Raw genomic sequence first — 27,069 nt, 5'->3', positions numbered from 1 at the left:
CCCAATAGCTGAAGCTCTCTGGGCAGTTCACAACAATTAAAGTCATATATATGGCACAATTAAATATACTATAAAATTTAAATGTTTAAAAACTACAGCATAGAATAAAAACAACAAACAAAATAAAACCTAGCAGTAGTGCAAAGTTTTAAAATACAGTGACAGATTTTAAACAACAGAAACTGAAAGATTAAATGCCTGGAAATTGGAAAGTCTTCACTGGTGCAGAAAAGATCACAAAGCAGGCACCAGGTGAGTCTCCCTTGAGAACTCAATCCACAAAAGAAAAGGCCTTCTTCTTAGTAGCTAGCCAAATGTCACAAACTCATTAAAGGTGCAATCCTATGCATGTTTAGAGACAGAAAAGTCCTACAACTCCCAGCATTCAACACCCAGTATGGCTGGCTAGAGAATTCTGGGAGTTGTGGGACTTTCTCTCTCTCTAAGCATGCATAAGATTGCATCCTATGTGGTTTCAGCAAGCTACTGCTTCAGCTCCATTATATTATCTGTATGATTATCAAGCTTCTTATCAAGCATTTCACAAATCGTACAAGCTTCTTATAAAGTGTTTCGCAACCATAAACGACTTTTGTTTATTTAAAGTCTATTAACAAGCTATTGTATAAGTTCTGTATCAAGCTATAGTTTTGCAACTATTAATGACTTTATTCAATTAAGTTTCTTTTTAGGTGTTTTTCATCTATAAATTACTTTTGTCTGTTCTGAGCACTAAATACTAAGTGCCTGATACTGTAAACAAAACAAGTGTCTTATGTTAAGCGTTTCACTACTATAAAATACTTTTGTTTGGTCTGAGCACTAAATAGCACATGCCAGATATTAATTAATATTTTTTTTGAACCCATTACCTCAATTTTTGTTCATATTTAGTATTGCAGTTTGTATGCTGGTTAGCACCACCTTGTTTTGTTTATTTCAACTGCTGCCTTCTATTTTGTATACTTAATATTGTAGGGTGACATTTCCACTTCACTCCTCCTTGTAACCATGAAGCCCAATGCATGGTCTCAGAGCAACCAATGCTATAGCATTGTCAAAGGTTTTTATTTGTTTGTGTAGGAAACAATGTACAGTTGTAAGTGGGAGAGCTCCCCCCTCCTCTTTAAATTCAGAGTGCTATTTAATTATCTCACTAGTAAATTTCTAGCCATAAAATCTGTGAAGCAAAGCATAGAAATGTTAACGTCAAACTCTATCCAAAAATGCAATCTGAAAAATATGTATATATAGGTATGTTAAGAAAGTTAATTATGTGGAATTTGTTCTTCGAGTCTGCAGTGGGAGCAGAGAGAGAAGCTGAGCGTAACCAATGGGTTTAGGGATAACTGACATCTGCGCCTGCTTGAGTTGGCCTCTTTGCAAAAGTGATGCCTGGATGCTTTCCTGAGAAATGGCTACCTAGGAATAAGGAAAGAAAAACAAGACAAATACTCCAAGCAAGCAAGAAAAAAGGAAGGACAATGTCTTTTTGCCAGTCCCTTTCCCTTCATCTGTGACCACACAGAACTGGGACAGCAACACAGAAAAGCAATGGTTTACATTTCCTACTAACTAGGCATATGCTCCGCTCCTATTAGAAGCGCAGAAGCAGGAGCGAATTGGCCTGCTCCGCCTTGCCCAGAGGCGGAGTAGAAGCGGACCGCGGACCCCTAGAAGCAAGGCGAAGAGAAGCGACCATTTTCGGAGCGCTTCTCTTTCCGCGGAGCGCTCCGATTGCCATCTTGAAACATTTCACCCATAGATAACTGGGTTGTTTTTGAAGCTATCGTTCTGAAAATTCTTGTGCTTAGACAGTCGTGGATGGGGGTCATTTTGAGACTACTCTCACCTCTCTGCATCGTGCGGGTCGCGTGCTATTTTTTTTAAAAAATCGGGTCAACAAACAGGGACAGTGCGGGTCAAACGGCGGTTTTCGCCCATAGGATTGCATTGCGGAAAAGAATCGGGGATAACTGGGTTGTTTTTTAAGCTATCGTTCTGAAAATTCTTGTGCTTAGACAGTCGTGGATGAGGGTCATTTTGAGACTACTCTCAACTTTCTGTGTCCTTTGGTTCGCGTGCTATGTTTTTTAAAAAAATCGGGTACATTTACAATACAAACGGTAGGGTAAACCCGGCTGCGGCGCGGCGGGGTTTATTTGAAGCGATGACAGGCACATTCAACTCCCAATCCTGATGAGAATTGATCACCTCATGAAGCATCCTCTAATCCCAGTGTTGGAGGGGGAGACTAAGGCAGAGGCACCCTCAGAGCTTTCAGCTTTCAGCGTCTTTGTGGGTTGGCGTTCGTGGAGAGAGGAGTTAGTTATAGGTGCTGCTGCTGTGTTTGGACTTTGGAGATAGATTAGGATTTAGCTTGGCGCATGTGTGTGTGTTTGTTTGCTTCTTTCTGACTTTTAGCTTAGTTTGCTCTGTGTTTTTCCCTTACTTTGATTTAATATAAACTTTATTTTTAAACTTTGCAGTGTGTGTTTGTTTGTTTGATTGGTTGGTTGTCCCCCCGCCCCCTCTCTTAAAGCCTGACTGTGTTTCATCTTCCTTCCTTCTATATACCAAAAAATACAAAAAAATACCAAAAAAATAATAATTCTCTATTTCTTCTCTCTGTTACTTGGACTCTGTGTGTGACTGTGTGAGCGTGCTGTGTGTGCAGTGCACTGTTTGTGAAGTGCAACAGCCACTGATTGAGCATTTCAAATCCTGTTTGGGCAAAGCATACACACACTTCTTGTCCCATTCCCCTACATACAGTAGGATTAGACACATGGATTAGCTTTCATGGTGCCAAGTTTGAGGTTTCTAACATGCAAAATGACAGAGCTATGGAAAGGGGTGTGAATGGGGTGCCCGATTTTCATAAATTCCCCAAAAATCAGGGGATGATGGGATTGCCTTGAAACTTGGCGTCCATGTGGACACGTGGATAAGCTATCATGGTGCCGAGTTTGAGGTTTCTAACATGCAAATTGACATAGTTGTAGAATGGGACAATTTGGGGTGAGTTAAGCCGCGCCAAAAATCAGGTGATGATGGGATTGCCTTGAGTCTGGGCGTCCATGTGGACACATGGATAAGCTATCATGGTGCTGAGTTTGAGGTTTCTAACTTGCAAATTGACGGAGCTATCCCAAGGGGTCTGAATGGGGTGCCCGATTTTCAAAAATTCCCCAAAAATCAGGGGATGATGGGATTGCCTTGAAACTTGGCGTCCATGTGGACACGTGGATAAGCTATCATGGTGCTGAGCTTGAGGTTTCTAACATGCAAATTGACGGAGCTATCGAAAGGGGTGTGAATTAGGGTTATGGGTGGTGCGTTAGAGGTTAGAGCCGCGCCAAAAATCAGGGGATGATGGGACTGCCTTGAGTCTGGGCGTGCATGTGTGTCCCTGGATAAGCTCTCATGGTGGCGAGTTTGAGATTTTTAGCGTGCAAATTGACGGAGCTATGGAAAGGGGTGTGAATGGGGTGCCCGATTTTCAAAAGTTCCCCAAAAATCAGGGGATGATGGGATTCCCTTGAAACTTGGCGTGCATGTGTATACCCCCATGAGGTGTCATGGTGCCAAACGTGAGGTTTCTAACTTGAACAGAAAAAAACTTGTTTACTTTTTTAGCTTTCAATGCAAGCCTATGGGGGGGGAAACGGAGCTCCGATCCGGATCCGGAGCTCCGAGCGGAGCGGAGCGGAGCGGACATGGGCGGAGCGGGGCAGGGCGAAGCGGCCCGATCCGAAAATCACGGATCTGGAAGTGAAGTGGAGCAGGGGGTCCGTGCACATCCCTACTACTAACCCTGTTCCTAGTCCACCAGAAGTCCTAATCCAGAGCCTTCAAGGTGCAGCACTTGTCAAACTACTTTGCATTCCACTTGCATGGAGTCTAAACACCTGTATTTTACATGGGTGGAGTGGTTTTGAAATTTAAGCAGGGAGTTGACTTCCTGTTTCCTGAGCAATGAGCAGGTGTAAACGTTTGTAGAAATGCCATATACATTTGTTCTGAATGTTGGTGATAATGGAAGCTTTTCAAAAGCTTAAATGTGTATGTGGGAAAATCTTTTATCTCCATCAGCTGATCAGAGATAAGAGATTTTTCTTGCCTGGAGAGGAGGACCAGTGGGGAACCCCTGCAAGCCATATGTGGCCCATGGGTCAGAGGTTCTCCATACGTGCTCTATGGTCAGTCAGACCCTATAATCTCCTGGTACAGGCCACGTGTCCTATTTTACAGAGATCTGTCTTCTGCTTAAAGGTTTCCTTCAAGTCTGGTTTAAAGATAAAAACCAGACGTAAGCTTATGCAGTGCAGCCCTCTGGTGGAACACCAGGAGCTTAACCTATTTTGACCCTCATGAACTACAATGGAAGGGTTGATTCTGAGGCAGAGACTCTGAGGGAGGAGAGAGAGAGAGAGAGAAGAGAGGTCCTGACAAGTATTAAGAGAAGACATGGAAAGAGAGCCATCCCACCAGTAGCCTTCTGTCCATCCACAGTTAAAATTCAGCACCAATCCATAAGCAATAAGTATCAGCAACTGAGGCCTACAGCCAACTCTGGACTATGTAGCCAGAGACAAGTGTTAAGAGATAAACCCACACTTTAGGATCCTACAGTTCCTAGACTCAGTGGAGGCTGATAGTTCTGATGTTGGTGGGGTGGTGAATCTGCTCCGATTTTCAGTCAGAACCAGTCAGAATTCTAAAGGAGCTATTCAAGGACTGACTGACTGGGTTCTGACTGAAACCCAGAGCGGATTCACCACCCCGCTGACATCAGAGCAACCATCCTCCACTGATTGGATTCTGTCCCCCTCCCCCCATTGTTTTTTTTACAGAAGGGTTATAGAAACTGGGGCCTGGGGCCAAATCCGTCACTCCAGGGGTTCCCAGAAGGCCACACACCCCTTTCCCCATCTGCTTTCCTCTAACCACTGTTCATTTGTGCAGATTTCCCCCCATTCTAAAAGGCTGAAATGTCTCAGGGTTAGTTACTGGCTCTAAGAGCTTTAAATTAAAATAAGCTGATATTTTTTATTTGTATTTTTATTGCATTTTTATCCCTGTGGGCCGTAAAAGCTTCACCAAAATACAATTCAGCCCTCGGGCCAAAATACAGTCTGCACCAGTGATTTAGAGACTTGAACCTTGTTTATTCCTTTTGCTTCCTCCCCCTCCCTCTGGTTACAATAAATCCTAGTTCTTGTTTTTATTTCTTCCAGTAAGCTGCTCACTGGTTTCTTCCCTACTTCACGTTGAGGGAACAAGGTTCCTGGTGGCCTGGAGGCATCACACGTTATTATTATTATTATTATTATTATTATTATTATTATTATTATTTACATTTATATACCGCCCCATAGCCAAAGCTCTCTGGGCGGTTTACAAAGATTAAAACACAGAACATTATTTATTTATTTATTACATTTCTATACCGCCCAATAGCCGGAGCTCTCTGGGTGGTTCACAAAAATTAAAAGCAAATATACAAAATTTAAAACCATAAAAAGCAAAACAACAACAACAAAAAACAGAAAATACCCATTTAAAAGAACTATTCTGGGGTCAGTTACAAAACTCAGCATATGCTGTTAAATGCCTGGGAGAAAAGTCTTAAGCTGGTGCTGAAAGCACCAGGTGAGCCTTGTTGAGGAGATTGTTCTATAATTGGGGGAGTAGGCACCCGGAGGAGGACCTTAGATGTTGAGTGTAGTGTATGGGTAGGTTTATGTCGGGAGAGGCGTTCCATCAGGTATTGTGGTCCCAAGCCGTGTAAGGCTTTATAGGTTAAAACCTGCATCTTGAATCTGGCTCGGAAACATACAGCCAGCCAATGAAAGCGGGCCAGATTAGTCTTGTATGTTCAAACCTTCTGTTTGGGGGCAGCATTTCCCCCTCTCATTCTTCCTTTACCATGTGAACCCAAGTCCCAGGGTTCCAGTGGAGGTTGATGGCTCCACTGGAATCCACTCTGGGTTCCAGTCAGAACTCTAAAGGAGCTAGCTAAGATGCTGAACCTCTTATGGGGACAGGGTTCAGCGCCTTGGATAGCTCCTTTAGATTTCTGACAGAAACCCAGTGTGAATTCTCTACCCCATGAGGTTGAAGCCACTAGTCTTCTCTTCACTACATGGTTCCCACCACTTCACAGAGTTGATGGTAGCAAAAGTTGGGTTACACTTATGAAGAGAGCACAGCAGCCTTGAGGTCCCCCATCAGCAATTAGCACCTGGACAGCAGACTGACTAGACACAGCTGGTCACCACTATGGTGAGATGTATTGTGTTTCTATTTATATTATAGTAATTCTTTCTAAATTTGCATTTAATCATAAATTAGTATATGCAAATTTTACCCAAATATGTGCCCTCTTTAGTCCTCTTTTTGGGTGATGCGTAGTAGCCACCCTAGCTCATGCTCAGAGTGACCTTAGAGACAGAGCTACATTGGGGTACATACTCCAGACAAACCTCTTTGTCTATATTAAACTGAGTTTTGGGTTCCCTTGGCTTGATGGAGCTGAAGGCTCCTTTTAAGAATGTGATCAAGTAATTTAGCTAACCTTTTTTATGAAGTGTGCAAACTTTAATAGTCATCGACAAAATATTTATAAAACATCAATAAAACATTTTAAGAAGAGGAGAGCATACAGGTCATGGTATAAAAATAACAATGCAGGTGGTTATTTATATCTAGCTTCCTAAATTGCTGACAAAAGATGCATAAGACCAGTGAGAGTTGAGAGCTTGTAGTTACTTGTTCAGCCTATGTTAAAAGTTACAAAATAGTGTCAGTGACGTAACTTCTGAGCTGCCTATACATTGACAGAGCAAGTAATTTGTCAGCAGCAGATATTGTAACATCTGTAGGCTGTGAAGGCTATTTCCTTTCCTTACCAAATATATTCAATCACCTGATGTTTAGGTGACATTTGGTGCCATACGAAAAACTGGTTCTTCAAAGCTCCAATGAGCAAAGGAAGGGTGGACCAGGAAGTACTAGAGACAGCTTTAAAGTACATCTTATTTTTTATATAAAAATTAAAATTCACAGTAGAAAAGCAGTGGATACATTCCAGCATATGACAGACAAGTAATACCAAGTTTTCTTCTATTTCATTCCATAGCTCTTCAAGACCTTCCCCACCTTCACAAAATAACCTAAGCTACACTGTAAGGTAACGTTAACATTGAGTTATTACCTTTTTTTCTCACTGGTCCAAATCATCTAGTGTGTGCGTGACTTTTGCCAAGAAAATTTGCATGTGTATGTTGTTTCTGGTGAAGAAGATAGCTGCAAAAATGCTTTTGAAGAACAACACATTCTTTTAAACCTCTCTTTATATATTCCAAGTTAGAACATGCCATGTGTTTGTCAACATGGGCTCTATCCCTGGGGTGCTTCCAGACAAGGATTTTTATGTGCAATTGCCCTGCCACATTCATGGATTTTTTTTTGGAGAATTTTACAAATGATGTCTGCATCCACTTGTAAATGCACTCCCATCCCCAGCCCACTGATTTTCTACTGCTTCTTCTTTCACAGAAAATATGTTAAGAAAGAAAAGATGGAATAGCTGCACAATACTTTCTGATTGTTAACACTATGGCACCTTCATCTGGAAGCACCCTTTATTTATTTATTTATTTATTTATTTATTTATTTATTTATTTATTTATTTATTTATTACATTCTATACTGCCCAATAGCCGGAGCTCTCTGGGCGGTTCACAAAAATTAAAACCATTCAAAATATAAAACAACAGTATAAAACTAGAAGTTTGCTTCCCTCCCAGGAGTTGCAGGGCCCCCAATCTGAATTGGCCAAGGATTAAAGACTCTCGCTCCATATGCCACAGTCCTGAGATGGATCAGACCCCTCCCCCCGCCGCCATTGCAGCTGCTATTTACCTTTAAAAAAGCACTTATGTATTTATGAAGTTGTTCTAAAACCAGGAGCTGTTTGGGAGGAAGAGTTTCCATTTGCAATTTCAAGCAGCAGGCTGGAGTTCTCCCTGCCACCAGATCTACTCCTAAGAAAGCTGTTCTGTTCTGGTTGGGTTGGAAGCCGATAAAAGCACTAAGGAAGCTTCTGCAATCCTATATATATCTACTCAGAAGTAAGGCCCATTGTGTTTAATGGGAGTTACTTCTGGATAAGTGTGTGTAGGATTGCACCCTTAATGGTGCTAGCCTAGGATGGGAATCAGGCTTCAGGCAGGACCTGATTCTTATGTTTCCTGTTGCCTGTGTGAACTGCAAACATGCGAAGAGCAGCACAGGAGCTTGAAATGGAGAGTTGACGTGGATGCAATCCAAGGCTGGCACTAAGAAAGAACATAATTGTCCATCTTCAAAAAATAGGATAATAGGATAAAACCAGCATAGCTATTAAATACCAGGCCTTAAAGGAAAAGACTAAGGATCTTGCTGGTGAATTTGTAAAAATTGGAACCATAAATTTAGAAGAGCAAAATCTCGTTTCCCCAGGTGATGGATTTTAACTATGTGTAAATCAAACTAACAGATGCTTGGCAATGAAGCAGAATGTGTGACCGAAAATGAACCTGAGCAAAACAGCTCATTATCTGTACAGTAGGGCTGTGCTCCGCTTCTCTTCGGTTCTTAGAAGCGATAGTGGAGCAGCCTGATTCGCCTCCATTACAGGTGGAGGAGAAGCGGATGGGGTGGCTAGCAAAGCATGGCAAAGAGAAGCGACCAAAAGTGAACAATTCGCTTTTACGTGGAGCGCTCCGCCCGCCATTTTAGATAGGATTGCATTGCGGAAAAGATTAGCATATAACTTTTTTGTTTTTCAAGCTACATCCTTGAAACTGAATGTGCTTAGAGAGTCATGGGTGGGGGTCATTTGTGCCTATTTTCAGCAGTTTTGTGCTGTGGTTTGTTTGCTATATATATATTTTAAAATAGGGTAAAAAAAGCGGGAGGGGTACCTTTTTTTGAAGCAGTGAGAGGCAGATTTAACTCCCAATTGTGATCACCTGATGAAGCATCCTCCAATCCCAAAGTTGGAGGGGGGGGGATAAGCAAAACGGGATACTTAGTAACTTGGGATACTGGGAAACTTTTCTTTCTTAGTCTCTGAACGGACTTTTCCCAGTGTTTTTTGAAACAGTAGCCCCACCAAATGCACAAACACAGCCTTAAATCATATACTAAGCAAATAAATAACAGATAGGAAACACAGCACTGCTACCCACCCTAACCTTGGTGAACAACTGAATAGATGTGGTGCAAGGGGATGATGTCCATAGGGCATGTGGACATGCCCAGTGCACACTTCTGCCCTTGGAGGGTCATCAGAACCCTCCAAAGGTTAGCCAGTGAAGCTACTATGCCTGTCATGAGTTGAAGTGTGCAGTAGCTTCTGAAAGACTGGTACCTAGACAGGAGCAGTCAAATTGGCACAGTTCCCCCTCCCCCTGGGCACGTCCACTTTCCTCTTACTGGTAAAAGACAGATATAGCCTATATATATATATATATATATATATATATATATATATATATATATGCTATACAACAATAAGTTGAACCACAATGAAAGCCTGCCTGACTTCACTGAAGAGGGAAAGCCAGGAGAGCTTTGGCTATGGGGTGGTATATAAATTTAATAAATAAATAAATAAATAAATAAATACAGTAGGGGTGGAATTAAAAGCACTGCAGCAGTGTTGCTGAATCACAACGAGAATATAATATAATTATATATAATTATATTATATTCTCGTTGTGATTCAGCAACACTGCTGCAGTGCTTTTAATTCCACCCCACTGTATTTATTTATTTATTTATTTATTTATTTATTTATTACATTTATATACCACCCCATAGCCAAAGCTCTCCTGGCTTTCCCTCTTCAGTGAAGTCAGGCAGGCTTTCATTGTGGTTCAACTCCTTATTGTTGTGGTTGTTGTTATTATTATTATTATTATTACTATTAGTATTAATTAGTACTGCTATTATTAACATTATTAATGGCTGTGATCACAGTGCAGTCAATCAATTCTGAAGCAAGGATCACAAAGCTTTACTCTTATCCTCCTAGTCCCCTAGTTATGGGATGCAAAAGAAAAGGCATCTCTCTGTGGTGTTCCCGCCTCACAGGGACAGTTGGCATTACTGGCTTTGAAACAATCCTTGGCTCACTTTGTTGTGCCCCCAGAAATGTCTGCTGCATGCCTGCCTTCCTGCCTCTGCCTGGGTGCTGTTGTTGTGAGATATCTGCTGGGACTTACTTCCCCATAGATCTAAGGCATAGTTGTACATCTCTGGCTGCCTCTCTGCCCTCCTGGTGCCTGGGAGATGTACTAGATGATGGGCTTTGTGGTTCAATCCCACAAGCCTCTGGCATGCTTGCTCCCAGTGCTAAAGGGGCATGTTGCCTGTCCTCCTCTGTGCCCGCCTCACAGGGATGGTTTGTGCATGTCTTGCTTTGACTCAGGGTATCCTTCCGTGTGATAAAAGGCAGCTGCATTGCACACTCACCCTGTTTAAGATTTCTTGGTGTGTGTGTGCATTTTTAGAAGTGTTTCACCTGAGATGAAGATCCTTATTTAGAAAAAATCTTGATTCCCCCAAATCATCTGTGCTATTGATTGCTATGGGCAAGCACTTTGCAATGGATCCCTATGGGCAGGTATGGTTTCCTTATGGGCATACTGTCCCTTTTTGTGGGGGATTTTTCATATATTCCCCCAAAATCAGGATGCTTGGATTTGCTTCCAACTGGGTGTGAATGTGGATACATGGATGAGCTCTCATGGTGCCAATTTTGAGGTTTCTAATGTGAAAACTGATGGAGTTCTAGCATGGGACTTGAATTGGGGTGAGTTAAAAGGGAAAAAATCACCAAAAATCAGGGGATAATGGGATCTGCTTGAAGCTTGCCATGAATGTGGATCTAGATGGCATCTGTGAGGGTGCCTATTTTCAAGTTTGTATCAGTAAAAATGTCGGAGTAAAACCCATTTCTGAAAATGGGGTGTAGGATTTTCAAAAATTCTCCAAAAATCAGGGAATGCTCAGATTTGCTTCCAACTGGGTGTGAATGTGGATACAAGGATAAGTTCTCATGGTGCCAACTTTGAGGTTTCTAACATTAAGAGAAAAAAAGTTATAGGCGTGTGAATTTCAATGCAAGTCTATGGGGGGAAAACACGGAGCTCAGATTCGGATCTGGAGCTCCGGAGCGAAGCGGAGCAGACCATAGGCGGATCGCTGTGGAGAGGAGTGGACCCAATCCGGAAGTTGTGGATCTGGATGAGAAGCAGATCCGTGTGTGTGTGTCTGTGCACAGCCCTAAAGCATAACAGAGCAGGGGGGGAAAGTGAAATGCATCTGCACAGGGTTGAGCATGCATGAACTATGCATTACTCAGGATGTACAGTAACAATTCCTCCATTTTCAGAATTAGACATGCAAGTAGCTTGCATCAATGAAAACGGAGGTGCAGCCTGCCAGCCAAGGAGCCAAACTCAATTCTTGTTTGGAAAATGTCTAGGAAATTTTTTTGATTGATCCAGATTGACCCTGGACCAACAAGGGGAATGTCTAATTACAACTATTTGTTCCAGTTTAGAATGGGCTAATACATACCCAGATAGACATTATATTATTTATTGTGTTAATTCTTTTCACCTTTATGCTGTGGGTTTTTTTTACTCTCCAGTCCCAAGAGTGATTTATATCAATCTGAAACAATTAAAAACACAACAACAGTATCATCAATTATAATATAAAGCAGAGATTAAAATAATTCGAAAAGCATGCTAGAGTGTAGCTATTTGGGGTGGGTGGAATTCCATATACATCAGTTGTGCCAGTGGAGCAGCTATAGGATACGGTGGAAGCCCCACTATGCTGGTAGACTGTGAGATTATGCCAGGTTTTGGGCAGGATGAGGGTGGCAAGCAGGAGGATCACACTTATATCCCATATTCTTCCAGACCATGACCACATTCCTGTCAATAGCCTCAAACCTGGCATAAGAAATTTCCCTCCTGTTGACTTCAGTGATGCAGGTGTATGTGCCAGGAACATATTCTGGTCGTTGTGATTTCATTGCCTTCCACCATGTGCCCAGTCCATGGGTTTTGACAGTATTTCCAGGGATGCTGGGGGGAGATCTGCATTGCGTTTTCCCCTCCTACGCTGAGAAAGTACAGGGGACAGTGGCTATTTGATTGGTGTAGTGGCAGAATATCTCTGCACCCATCCAAAGGGGCCAAGGGTGTTTTCCTTGGGAAAATGGGAGCCACCACTGAGAAGCCCCTATTTGTTGTAGTTGACAATCATGGCAGGACCCATAGTAGAGCTCCATTACTTAATGGGCTGGTTCACACAATCAGCTCAGCCTACTCTGGCCAGTGCATGTGGGTGGCCATTTGGAATATTCAGCCTCTGGCGAGGGGTTGACATGGTTTGTCATGTTGTGTGAAACTGGGCAGCAGGAGTTATTTGAGGGTTAAACAACCCCCCAAACAACTCTAAATCAAGTCATGGCTTATTTGAGGGTTGTCTAACCCTCAAACAACCCCTGCCGCCTGGGTTTGCATGACATGGCAAGTTGTGCACCTGGGCCTCCCAAATCTACTTTCCAAGGACCTGGATCTATTTCCCAGAGCACTGAGTGTCCATTGGTGCCAATGGATAGCCCCCTAAACTTATTGCCATGAGAAGGGGATTTTCAAAGTGGAATCACAGCTGAGAAGGAAAGATTTAATCCTCCCCTTGTGCTGCAACCTTCACCCCAGAAGATCACATAGACACAGGTTTGTGCATGGTAATGAAGCTTATGAAAACATTACAGTTGGTGCTACTGGAAAGTCTTAATAATCAGTCTTAATTTTTCTTGAACAATGTTTAGGCGTGTAATGGCTTTCTTCCACGCACCAGATCAGTAGTTTGTTAAAATATAATTGCAGTCATTCTAGACCAGGGGTGCACAGCACAATGTCTGACCCCCTGGCCTTAAGTGCTCCCCCCAGCTCTATCCTTCTCTCCATCCACTCCCTCACAATCCTAATGCAGATTGCAACTTCCCTTCTGCAGCTACCATTGAGGAAAGAGAGAACTGAATCAAGATCATTGGGGAAGCAGATAGAGAGAAGACTCTCCATTTCCCCCACCCTCCAGGCCACCTACCAGTGATCACTCTTTCCCTACTGCTGTGAGGAGAGAGCGAAGTGTACCAGGTTCACTGGGATGTGCATGCATGCATACGTGCATGCATGAAGGTTTGTAGTCCCCTATCCCCAAACCAGGATCACATGTGGCCCTTGGGGCTGAGAAGCTTGTGAATTCCTGTTCTAGATAATACAAAATACACACGTTTTGAAAATGAAATGAAATGCAACACTTCACATCTAACAGTGCACTCTCCTATGCTGTCTACTCAGAAATAAGCTGCATTGTGTTCACTGAGATTACTTTCAGGAAAGTGTGTATAGGATTTCAGTCTAAGGGGTGGAAGATTAATCAGCAGAATCAAGCTTCATCACTTTATGCTGCATGAAAAGTTGTCGATGTTTGAATGCTCTCCCAGTATTATTTATTTATTTATTTATTTATTCTTTCTTTCTTTCTTTCTTTCTTTCTTTCTTTCTTTCTTTCTTTCCTTCCTTCCTTCCTTCCTTCCTTCCTTCCTTCCTTCCTTCCTTCCAAAATCCCTTCACGTAGCCAACTAGAAAGCCTGGAAGATCTCAACCTTGCTTTCACCCCAACATTATGTTTTTATATGTGCAAGAAATTCTCCTGTCATAGGCAAGTCTTCAACAATATAACACAGAAATGGTACAGTCCAGAAAAAGCTTTACCACTTGACTCTGCTAGTTATACAACCTTAGGCAGTGCAGTACTGAGCAAAACTCTCATTTGCATGGATTCACGTTAAACCATGGAGAATCCAATTAGCTTGTAAGAAAAATAAAATAAAGGCACACTGATGTGAGCCAGATCAAGTCACATGTTTTCTTGGATGCCTAAAACTGGGGAGAGCCCCCTGGATTCAATGACCTTCTCCCAGTGAATCCAAGTGTCCTGCAGATACTGAAATATTTTAATACACTATTGAATTTACAGCAGGACTTTCTTCTGAGAAGACATGCGGTACATAGGATTTACATTGAATCACATAAATCAGGGATAGGGAATGTGTGGCATACATGTTGAAAATGTTTTTGGACTGCAACTGCCATTATCCCTCACCATTGGTTATGCTGGCTATGGCTGATGGAAGTTGCCTCCCAACAACATGTGACAGTCCATGTGTTCCCCACCCTGACCTAAAAAATTATTTATTTATTTATTTATTTATTTATTTATTTAATTACATTTATATACCGCGCCCCAGCCGAAGCTCTCTGGGCGGTTTACAACAATTCAGTGATACAGGAGTGGATCTGAAGTTCTTCCTGTCCGAGCCTGAAAACATTTTCACATGGGCCAAATCTTCTGTAACATTCTTTTTTGAGTGCCCTGCAGGTGTTCTCATAAGGCATTTGGATCCTGGACATGTGTTTAAGTGTTTGCCGGAATGAAGCTGTAGTACATCCCCTTTCAGTCCTCTGAATAAATAATGAAGCTGTGAGCATGATCTTAAAAAAGTGCTTTGCGCATCTCTGTTTCTAATAAGTCACAACCTTCATCCATGCTTTTGCATTTGGTGATTTCATTTGGCACAGCTGAATTAAGCAACGGGCCATATTTGGCCACAACCTGACTAATGCAGTTGACATGCTGCTTTCATATCCAACGAAGAATGTTGTTGACTTTGTAGTGTTTGACGTGATTGAGTTCTGAGACAGGTGTATTGTTCTGTTTTTAGGAAACTGTGGAAAATAAGATGTCAAGAAAGCATCTGTGATGTTTGCCCAGCACTTAACAATGATGAAGGAATTCTTGTTTGACAATGATGCAAAGAGTGATAGAAAGGTTATGTGCTTTAATAAGCTGAGGAAACTGGAAAGAAAGAAAAAAGAATGATTCTATTTCCTTCGCTTAAATAACATGCACCTCACCTTCTGGTCTAACAAAGACTAATTCTGAAGGAAATCTGACAGACGTCTGCAGACTTTCATCCCAATGTTGTTCGCATAAGTAACTGCAATAGTACACTGAGTGTTGTACACCACCGTTGCTATGGCAACATTCAGTGCAAGGCACATGGGGGAAGTCCATGCCATCTTTCCATTTCAAAGAGCTTACCCAGTGCTTTCTAGGAAAACAAGATGCTGGGGGAATCTGTCTATAAGCTCTTACATAGTATTGCAAACCTGGAAAGAAACCCAGAGATCGTCTAGTCCAACCCGCTGTTGATACAGGAAATCCACTACTATGGCATCCAGTCTCTCCTTAAATACTTTTAAAGGAGAGTCCACCACCTTCTAAGGCAGTCTGTGCCAAGCTTGTACCATCAGGATCTTCTTCCTAATTTTAGTCTAATGAGGAGTGGAGAATTTCTGGTCGATGGGCCAGTGGAGCCTTTGAAATTGGCCCATGGCCTCCATCCTTTCCTGCCTCTCCTGCCAGTGTGGCATTTAACCTAACAAAAACAGGTCCCAATCATGTGAATTACCATGCAAGGGGTGATGGGGGAGAGGGCAATATAGAGAATGAATCCTGTTCCTAGGTATTAGCTGTTCCCCCCAATATGCAAATCTGATGATCATCTCCTCTATTCCTTTATCCTTTATCAAAATTTATAAAGATATTATATGCCCCTACATCTCTGTTGCATAGGAGCTTAACCAGTGGTGAAGGAAATATACTTTTACCCTGCTCGGGGGAACTTTAATCTGTTCTTTCTTCATATTCCAAGGCCTTCCAACCCACAAGTACTGCAATATCTTTATTAGGATCCAGCAAAATGCCAGAAAAGATTGTGCAAGCCTTCAAGTTCTCCAAAACTCTTTATTAGGCTAGGAGGTATAAGAGGCAAGGGATGGAGGGCAAAACAGAAAAGTTAAAAAATATAGGCCATGAAGTCTGCAGTATCAGCTCAGTTTCAAAATGGTGATTGCATCCTGAATGAGTCACTGGTAGGTATTGCAAATATCAGATAACACCTAGCATTTGGGGACAAAGAAGCAACAGTTGATCCTCATTTCTGAAAACATAAAAGGCGAACTGTAACTCAGATCTGTCTCTTGCCCGGACCAAGATGCACAGGCCCCTGAGCAGGCAGAGAGCAGAAATAACAAGAAACACAGCAATCTTTATATTAGCAAAGCTAACAAAGCATCTTGAAATTACTTGTGGGAACAAGAATGACCTATGTTCAGAAGATGACAAATTGTAATAGGGAACAATCCCCATATTTAAACCTGTGGAATCAAGGGCAGGGGTTTATGGGGGAGGTGAATCTTCCAGTCAGTCTTGGCCATGAGGGCTTGGACACACCTCCATGGGCCTTTTAAATATCTATATGAAGCATCTGAGTGAGATCATCTGGGGATATGACGTGAGGTACCATCAGTAAGCTGATGACACTCAGCTTTACTCCTCTTTGTCATCTTCTGAGTCAGGTGAGGCTATGGAAGTGCTGAACTTGGTAATGGGCTGGATGAGGGCTGATACACTTCAAACTAACAAGATAGAAGCACTATGGGTAGATGATTCTTGGATCTCATGAATTAGTAGTCAACCTGTTATTGACCAATGAAAAACAAAAGGAAACATGGTTGCTGCTCTCTCCAGAAAGGTAACCATGTTAGTCTGGTGCAGTAAAAACAACAAAGAGCCATGTGGCACCCTGGAGCCTACAAAATGGATTATCGTATGTGGGATTGCTGCTGTTTGTACATGGCTGTTTTTGCTGCTCTTCCACAGTTCCTCAATTTTATCCCCCAAATCTGTTTTATTGGTGTGTGTTTTTAAACATTACCTTTATGAAACCTGCCTTAATTATTATTAATTTAAATGCAGGATATAACATTTTAAAATAATATAAATGCATGTTCCCAGTACATGTATGGCAGAGATATAGTAACTTGGATTGGTGTTGCATATGAACTTAATTTCTTGCAGGTTCAAACCGAGATCCTCCATTTAGCGTAGTATCCTATTTCCAACTGCAGTAAGATGCCACCAGACCCTCACAAGTATGGCATCGAGGTGATGGCCTGATGGCTGTGCTCTGTACATGGTCCTGAGCATCTCAGGTTTCATTTAGCTATCATGGTTGGTAAGAGCAGCTTCTGTAGGAGGGGCTTAGCTAGAGGACATGTGATGGTAGTGGCTTGGTAAGGCAGGTGAGACTTGAGGCATCACTACCTTTTGTAGGCACTAATGCACCACTGGCTGCTACTCTGCAGGTACTCTCATTTAGTACCTGTCCCTGCCCCGGATGTTTAGGGCTACAACTTCTATCAGCCCCAGGCACTTGCAATGCTGCTCGGAGCTGATGGGAGTTGTAGTCTAACACATCTGGAGGGACCCACATTGGGAAAAGCTTTAAGAGTTTATCATTGTAATAGTATTGCCTCCTCTTTTCTCTGCACACCTTCCCATCAACAGCTTGTAGACCAAGGCCTTAGCTAGACCTAAGGTTTATCCCGGGATCGTCTCGGGGTCATCCCTGTTCATGTAAATGACACACAAGGGATCCTGGGAGCAGGCAGGGATGATCCCAGGATAAATTTTAGGTCTAGCTAAGGCCGTAGTGTGCTATTAGGTTTTCTTTTTTTAAACCTGAGTCATGGAGATGTTCACAAATACCTTATATTACCTCAGTAACTGAGCCAACAGTTTCGTTTCAATATACTGAAGAGCTGGAGCACTTACACTCAATAGCTCCACAGGCTTCCAAGGGTGCAGTCTCTATTTTCTTTTAATGTTTTTAATCTTTCTAAACTGCCCAGAGAACTTCGGTTATGGGGCAGTATAGAAATGTAATAAATCTGTTGGTATTATTTTATTTTGTACATGGCTGTATATTTTCTACTTGATTACTTTGGTGTTTTAATTGGTAGTTGTTATGCTGTATGAGGCAGCTAGCACTCTAAAGGGCAGGGTTTTAAAGCTAATAAATAAATGCATTTTGCTTTAATTTGATGTCTCATTTCTTTTCAAGATCCTAGTTTTTGTCTTAAGAGATTATATAAGAATGGCTTTTGTTTTGTAAATATATATGTGTGTGTGTGTGCATTGTATACGTGTGTTTGTGTCTAGTGAGATATGCCAAAAATGCTGTTTTGTACTCTATATAGGACAAGCAGGCCAGCTAGTCACTACACAAAAGAATAAATGGGTAGAAATCTCACGCCAGAAATTGTAATATTTTAAAACCAGCCTCCTAGGACCTTCTATCATTAACTATAAAGTAGCCATTCTGGAACAAAGAAATTTCAAAGGCAGATTAGGGTAAAATGCTACAAAGTTAGAATTCATCAAGAGGTTCAGTTCTATCCCCAATGACTTAAACTGGAGAAAAGATTAAAAACGACACTAAATGTGTGAATTGTTTCATCCAATACCAGGATGTTTGTGTTACCAGCAACTGTTTTGTGCCAGAATAAATTTGTTCGTCTCTAAGGGGCCACAAGGCACTTTGTTTTATGAATGACCATTAATAACACACGCATGTCTGTAGACACACCTCTATAGACATATATACACACACCTGTAACTCAGGGTAGCACTTCAGGCATCTGATGAGGTTAAAAATATATGCTGTAATAGGTGCCACAAGACTTCACTATTTAAAATATAAAAGGCAGAGAAGCATTTTGCCTCGGAGTTCCCTTCGCCAATGGCATGGAAACGAAGGGAGGCTCCGCCAGCCTCACATTCAGGAATATTTATATATTTATTTGAATTTTTTTTTTATCCCAGTTGTCTACGCTCTCCACAAAAACAAAACAAAATTCACAGAAAAGCAACGTATCAATAAAAGCACGCTAGGAAAAACAGAAGATAACAAAATAAATAAAATTGAAATTCTAGGAGACAAACAAACGTTATTCCCCGCCTCGATCCAGAGGGAGAGGCGGGTAAGAAATATTTTTTTATTAATTATTATTATTATTATTATTATTCACGCAAGATTCGGTTCCTGAGATCTAGTGAGCACTAGGAGGTGTTGGAAGGCGACGTTAATTTCAGCATCCCTCGTGGGTCGCCTCTCTCAGCCGCCTCGCTGCTGGCGGGGGGATTCCCTCTTTCTCGCGACTGGAAGAGGCAGCAAAGCAGCGCTCGCTGGGGGGATTCCCCCTTTCTCCGCGCTCAGAACGTTCGGGATTGTTCCGAGTGACGTCACATCGGGGAGGCTCGCGGGCTGGCCAGCCTCCAGTCGAAGCGTCGCCGCACAAGAGGAAAGAGGGAGGGGAGCTGTTTAGGAGCACGGGAGAGGAGGCGGGGTGTCCACGAAACTGCTCCTTTCGGGTTCCCTTGAAACCGCCGCGCACTCTCGCTGATCGCACTGTGTGGTGTCCCCCCGCTCCGCACAAGCCAGACCTTCTACCTGCGCACGCAGAACCATCACAGCGTCGTAGACGTCGGGTTCGCGCGCGTTCCATCTCTCTTCCCCCCCCCTCCCCGCTTTTAGCCGCGTCTCTCGCTCGTGGTGGCGGTGGTAGTGGTGGTGGCGGTTGGTGAGCTCTCGCGAGGTTTGGGCGCAGGGCATCGCTGCTGCGGCTCGGAGCGGCGCCATTTTGGGACGGACTGACTGACTGGAGCGAGGAGTTTGTGCGCGCGGCGGGGGAGAAGAAGCGGCGGCAAAAAGGAGCTTTCAAAATTCGGGACCCCGGTTCAGCCGTGAGCTTTGCCGGGACTTGGCTGGCAGGTTAGAGCCGCGCTGCTGCCTCGTCCGTCGCGCAGGCCGGGGGGAGAGGTGGCGGGGAAAACAATCCTTGTGTGGAAGCGGGGTTGAGGGGGAAGAGACTGAAAGCTGTGGGGGGAAGGCACGTCTCTGGGGAAGGAGGAGGAGGAGAAGGAGGAGGAGGAGAAATAGCAGCCGCCGCCGCCGCCGCCGGGATCCTGATGCCTGCAAAGAGTCGTCTTCCTCAGAGCAGCTCCCTCAGTTAGTCGTCGTCGCCGCCCCTCGTCTGCCTTAAGTCGAGAGCATGTGGCCTCTCTCCCTCGCCTCTAGAAAAATAAATTAATCAAGGCACAGGCTGTTCGGGCCCCCCATCCTCGTTCCAGAAGGGCAGTTGGAGGCACCTTTCCCCCTCTGAGGAGGGGCTACGAGAGAAAACGCGACCCTCGGTTTAGCGTGTTTATTATAGGGTTGGTGAAGAAACTGAGAACTCGTCCCCGACTTTACCTGGCTAGAAAATGGGAGGGAGGAGAAAGAGCGAGACCTTGGCAGCGCTCACGGGAGGCAGACACGGAAAGTCACGGGCTCGTTTCCTCCTCCTCCATTCTAAGATTTTGCCTCCTCTCGGGCCCGAACACCGGAGGGTGACTTGCAGCCGGATCCTCTTGCACGTTTACTCGGAAGTGAGTCCCTCGGTGGTCAGTGGGGCTTACTCCCAGGTAAGCGCGCTTGGGGTTGAAGCCAAAGGCTCTCTCCTTTCCACCGATTTTCCTTTTGTTTGGCTGGCCCGTTGTCGCGATTCTGCACTAGATTGAGCGAAGGCGCTTGCTTGGGAGTTCCATTCTTCCGGTTTTCTTCAGTCTTTCCTCCCATATTACTGCTCTTGCCACCAACGACTCTTTCACCCAAGAGGAGGAGGGTCTCTTCAAGGACCAGCCGTTGGAATTTAACTGCATATTCAGACTCACGTGGTTTTGGTGATTGTTGGGGAATGGGCTAATAACGCAGGACTTCTCCATGTTACCTAGCGAGGAAAACTGATGGTTGTGTGTTCTCTCTCTCTCTCTTCTCCACCCCTCCCCCACTTCTAGGTGATTTGGATTCTGAACGTGAGCCTGGATGTTTTGCAACCTGTTGCCTCAGCTTATGAGGAAGAGCTAGCTGGATATTGAACTCTGCTTCAATTGAAAGGAAGATCGTTGACTAAATATGGAATTGGGATTATAACCTGTTCAGCCACTTTTCCACTACAAACATTTCAGAAGGTTGCAGAACCCAGTTTGGAATGTTCATGAACTTTTTGAGATTTTTTCACCCCTCCCCCCAACCTGTTTAAATTCAAACCATCATCTTGGACTGCTTTTTGCCCATATGGAATGGATAATTGTATAAACTTCTTAGGCTCTGCATGTTGCTTTCAAATCGTATTTTTATTTTCTAGTTCAAAAGTTTCACATAAAACTGAGATTGACTTGTTTTATCGACCAAGTCTAGAAGATTACATTAAATATAGCTTCTAATTCTTCTATTTTTTGTCTAGAGTTCATGGCAACTATTAATTCAATTGTTAGGAAGCCTGACATGAAACCTGTTTTCTAAATGAAGAGACTAAGAGCTTTATTTTTCATTTGCATTTTTAGTATTTTTGTTACGTTGTAAAGAAGCAATATGGGAATATCGAGATAGCTGCTTTTGTGCAGATGCCTGAATTGACTCTGAGAAATGTACTTCACTACAGATGCAGAATTTGACATTTCAGTTCTGTTCTTTGTATCATAAAAGGTGTATTTATTTCATCCGGAACTGATGTTCATGATAGTGAGATATACATGGAATAGGAAAGTGAAGAAGTTTCAAAAGATAAGACAAGCTGTTAAAATCAGACTTGTCTGACTTTTGGAATTAACTTTGTGGTGTCTTTAAATGTGAAGAATGGGTAGCTGATTTCCAGCAGTCAGCCCTGTATTGCATAGCTACAGATGTAGTATCTTTACGGAACTCAGGATATTATTTGCAAGGGAAGCAAACTGGAAAAAACAAATCACGGACAATTAATGCCAATCTGTGCAGTTCTCTTGGATTTTGTAAGTATTGTTTAAAATTCCCATTGACCCAAATATTTTTGTGGTATAGGCTTGAAGGTGTTCAGTTTGTCAGAAGTAAAGAGAATGGCATTTAACATTTGAAAATCTATTTTAAATATTATCCTTACTAGTGCCAACCTGAATTCCATAAAGTTGTAACTTGACAGTGTACTTCAGTGTGTAGCTCAATCTGATGAATGACTACTTGAAAATGAATTGCATTGAGTTCAAGTTGAACTTGCATCATGCTTAGCATTCGAGCCATGGTATTGTGCAAAAGTAAAGGTGGTGATATTGGCCAGATTCAGATATCGTGATCCCGGTCTGATAAACAATATTTATTGGACTGAGAACAAGCCTCATTACTTGTCTCCCTCCCACTGACATTAGCAGTGATATCCTGGCTTGTTAAACTAGTGATGTCTGAACTGGGGAAACTGGCTTAATAAACCAGGATGCTGGTTGAAGCTGGGTATGTAAAGGGGATTGTGCATTCACAAAGATCTTTTTAGCACGATTGACCATGACATCTGAATCTGACCATTAAGTTTGTACGTTTTCCAGCCAGAGACTTTGTTCTTTTCAGTATCTCATGTGCATGTAGAGGTAAACTCTAGGATGCAGTAGTACTAGATAGGAACATTCTTATGGACATAAAATATTATTGTAGCCCTGGGAACAATTTCTGATTACTAGAAGGAAACCCTGATCCTACTTAGCGCTTCAGCTAATATTATTTGCATTGCACGAGATTATTAGCATCCTATCCCCCAGCAAGTGGTGCAGATGTGTGAAGCTTTACCCCAGTTGCCTCGAAATGTCCTGGAGGGAGCAATCCTATGGCTTGTTGACAGTGTCTGGGGTGGGGGGCATAGGATTTTTTGAATTCTGTCCTTGGACCCAGCAGTCCAAGCTCTTCTTCCCCTTGTAGAAAACCATGCCAGCTGCCTTCAGAGATCGGGAGAGGAAGGAAAGGGGGAAGTTCTGTGGGAGGGGAGGACAGTGGGAAGGCCAGTTTATGAAGAATCCTCTGGTTTCCCAGGCTTCCTTCCCTCCTGTTCTGAGGAGCCCCTGCCAGGTGGAAAGGAAAGCCTGTTTAGCAAAAATGCAGAGTAGGAAGGAGTGTGGTGGTGAAGATAACCTCTTTGCTCTTTCCCTTCTGCATAGGATGCCTGTCAGCCTTCAAGTTTAGATGCTGATGGACATCCTGAAAGGGTACTACCCTTAGAATCTCTTTATACGTATTTGTTTTTGCAAGTGCACTTCTGTATCAAAGCTGTGCTTGAGATATAGAGAGCTCTGCCCCATCCATGTTCCTGTGAAAATCCTTTCCACTGAAAATTCAGGTGTACCTCAGTTGCGTTGGTGGGGGAAGGGGTTCCCAGTGCTTTTGCAGAAATGTGGTACACCAGACTAAGGGCAAAGTGTGGCTTTGTGCCTGCTCTTGAACTCCATGCCTTGTAGGACTGGATTCTTAAGTTTTACCTGGTTTTGAGAACTTCCTTTAAAATAGCTGGCTTTCTATAAGAAAACTAGATTCAGAAAGTAGATTAATAACTACTTCTAAATTTGTCTTTTTCTATACTTCCTTAAAAAGTACAATTTAGAAAGCTTTATTAGGTCAAGTATAGTTATGCTTTAATTGTATTAAACTATAGGTCTTGTTTTCCTGGCAGGTTTATTTTTAACAGAATCCAGTGCTGCCTCAAAGAATATATAAGATGGACAAAACAACCTAGTTCAGAAGTAAGTGACAGTTATTTGAGTTCATACATTTTTTCTGTTCATAAAGGTTATGTTCAAAGCACTTGAACTCCAGCATCTATAAGTAATTTTTGCCCTGATCCTAAATTTGGCTATTTAAAAGCCTTAAATTGAAAGTTAAAGTGAAACCGAGCAGGCAAGTTTCTTTAGAGAATAAACAATGGCTTAGATAATGTTAATATTTTGAATTGGACTACTTATCTTTAAAAAAATCTGTTTATGTTTACTTTCCTAGCATTTTGATTCACAACTAACTTTATGTGCCTGCTCCTGTGACAATGAATCTCTCCCTCCCTTTGTGAGTTGTACAAGTGCAGACATTTCACTGCCTTCCCATCATTGCTTGTAAAGGATCCACAACTGGTCTTGTGGATCTTTGGATTGCAGTCCAAATGCTGTTTTAATTGCTGCTTATTTCCTTTTGTGCAATCTTAACACTTAGACAAGGTGAAATGATTAGCAAGAATTACAGCTCTCAATGGGAGCATCTCAGTTTTAATTGCAGCTTGAAGTAGGACCAGCCAAATAGATTGAGGGCCTGAATCCAAGCACGCATCTATGTAATTTTCCCTTTGAGTGAGCATTAAAAGTATATCTCAAAATTCCAGCTGCTCATTAAATTTTCAAGTTAAAAAACCAGTTTGGAAGTTCTTGGGAGAATGATCAGTCTAAAAGGCAAACAGGAAACAATGAATGTGTGCTACATCTTACAATGATGGCAAATCCTTGTCATATTTGCAAACAATTTTATGGTTTATGAAATTGAAACATTTATATATTGTGGAAAATGGTAGTATGCAAGTTCATTGGCTATCAGTCTTAGAATCTGTAAAAAGTACTTTCCCTTAGCACTGTCTCTTAAAGTGATCGCATGTTCTGTGTTGGGGGGTTATATTCAATTTCTACAGAGTCCCTTTTCTCCCTGAATTGAGTGCATATGTAATTGGTTGATCATGTGGACAGCTTACTTATGCAGCTCTTAATGTTTCACACTACTGTAAATACATGCTTGGCACTAAGGATCCATGTATACAATGGAGTGGTGAGATGAAATGAGACGGCTATTGCATTTTGCACAGCCTGGAGTGATGTAATCAGTGCTAAGTATCCTGAAAATGTGATGGGTAGCTGCTATCCTGAAAAATGCATTGGTCTAGCTGCTTGTAGTTGCAGTGCTTGTTCAATGCTGGGTTCTTTTATGTTGGTGTTGTTATGCTTCTTCCTTAGCAATTATTTCCTGATAGGTGAAGCAAGACTTGATGATAGGCCAGTGTTTCTCAAACCTCTAGTCCCTCAACCAAGAAATATCTTTTCTGTGGGCAAATGTGCATATGCCTTGCATTTAGGAATAGGACATGCACAGGAAAATCTCTAGAACTAAGCTGCAGCTCTTCCTGCAGTTCCGTCTTCCAATTGAGGGTGCCTGATAGAAGCAGGGGCAGTGAGGAAAAACAATGAAGGTCCTTTGCTAAGGATAATTAATTTCATCCAGTTCTTGGCTATTGTTGTGGGAAGGATCCAAAATTTTGTGCAAGTTTCTAGATGTTTAGAGCCTGCTCAACAGTCTTAAGATCATAGACAGTACCTCTTTCACCTTGTCCTTCACATTTGTAATGCTGATTCTGTAACCTCTGTTTTATCAGCCTTTCTGAATTGCCTAGTTATCTGATCTGATATTAGTATAAACACAGTAGTCCTGTTTCTTGGAGCATCTTCTTTGTCCCCACTTCAAACCTTGCCTTAGTCATGAACTCACTAGATCAGGGATTGCCAATACGGTGTCCAGTGGACACCTCCAATGATGCCTGTGAAGGGGTCCCCCATGTGGTATTTGCACATACCTGAAAATAATTTTGTTTCAGTTTTTTAAATGTATGCATTTCATAAAAATCCATGTACACATAACTTTCAACAAAAGCAGACTAAATTATCCAAATAAGTATCCATTTGAAGGTGGTGTTTATATATATGTTTGAATAGTGAAAGCATTATAAGGTCCTCAATTGATTGCATTATAGGAAGTGAGTGTTTATCCTTCTAGTGTTGTAATATTAGTCTTTTAGCTGTCAATAAGGCAGTAAGAATCTACTTACCCTGACCAGTTGTAAACTGCCCAGAGAGCTTTGGCTATGGGCGGTTTATATAAATGCAATAAAATAAATAAATAAATAAATTTGTTAATTTCTATGAAACTGAGAAATAATTTAAAAGAGTGTGTACTTCAGTGAGTATTAAAGACAGTTCCAGTACAAAACATATGTTTAATAACCTCCCCTCAAAAGAAGCAACTACTGGACATCGCTAAAATATATTTAAAAGAAACATTAAACAGATGTTGCACTTTCCAATAGACATGAAAAAAAAGTTTTTGCTGAATAAGATGCAGGCTAAGATACATAGATGCAACAGCGATTCACTGATTTGGTATTTTGTGGTGGTGCCCACAGCAGTTTCTCAAATGTGCTCACAGATCCAAAATGGTTTGGGATCTATGCATTAGATGACTTTAGTCAAGTTGTCATTCTCAGTGCCCAGTAATGGCGATGATTCTGATCTACTTTACAAGGTTGTTAAGGAGTTTCCTGAAAATATATGTGAAGCACTTTAGAACGGTTTAGAAATGCCAAAAACTCAATACTAAATATGTTTACAGCACTTTACTGTTATATTTGTATTCTACCTTCCCTCCCAAGGAACAGAGGGCTCTATTTACAGTATCTTTCATATTAACTTGTAACACCACTGTAAAATAGATTAGGCAGAGAGTGACTTGCCTAAGGCCCCATCAAGTAAGCTTCATTGTTGAGTGGGGATTTGAACTTCAAGTGAAACCAAGTGAGGTCTTAAAGTAATTTGTTCCCAAATCCCACATTGGCTGCAGCAGTGGCATCGCCCCCATTATTTCTCCTTCAGGTTTGTCAACAGAGGGTTTGAGAGGTACAGTTGGTGACCAGAAACAAAAGAAGAAAAGTTTCTTGTACTTTTTAGTAGTCATGTAGAACAGAATTTCAGCAGGTGCAGCCTTTTCTTGTCATGTAAAGATGTCACAACTACCAGAATCCCTCTTCTGTGCAAGTATTAAAGTTCAGAAGCCTCCCCTCTTTTGTGAAGGGGGTGGGGAAAGGAGAAGGTGAGATAGGTGTGTGTGGCTTAAAAAAATGGCATAGTTAAAAGTCGGTCCTGGGTCTGAAAAGGTTGAAAACTGCTTTACTGAATTTAGTGCCCCTGAATTTATCTCAGATTGTATTGCATATCATTTATAGTCAATTGAATTGTACAGAATTGAGTTTTAAGATCTAGTCTTTGAAGAGCTTGTATTAAATTGTGCACACTACAGATTTGTATGTGTCTTGCTTGATACTGATCTCTGTGACTACTTTTTCAGTGATGTTGGTGTTCTTGAAAATTCTGAATTGGAAATTTTTC

The 27,069-nt window shown here is 42.1% G+C and overlaps 1 protein-coding gene across 1 annotated transcript in view; it reads left to right on the top strand.

Moving 5' to 3' along the window:
• Positions 1-19,658: 19,658 nt before the first annotated feature.
• Positions 19,659-27,069, top strand: part of GPBP1 (GC-rich promoter binding protein 1) — a 43,280-nt gene continuing 35,869 nt past the window's right edge. Inside the window, exons 1-3 of the mRNA XM_063128054.1 lie at positions 19,659-19,822; positions 20,887-21,879; positions 23,556-23,625. The gene's annotated coding sequence lies outside the window, so the exon portion shown is untranslated. The remainder of the gene's footprint in view (positions 19,823-20,886; positions 21,880-23,555; positions 23,626-27,069) is intronic.

Source organism: Elgaria multicarinata, chromosome 6 (genome assembly GCF_023053635.1).
Source record: "Elgaria multicarinata webbii isolate HBS135686 ecotype San Diego chromosome 6, rElgMul1.1.pri, whole genome shotgun sequence".
NCBI classification, from domain to species: domain Eukaryota; kingdom Metazoa; phylum Chordata; class Lepidosauria; order Squamata; family Anguidae; genus Elgaria; species Elgaria multicarinata.
Note: the sequence above shows the minus strand (reverse complement) of the source record. Positions and strands in the feature narration are given on the sequence as shown.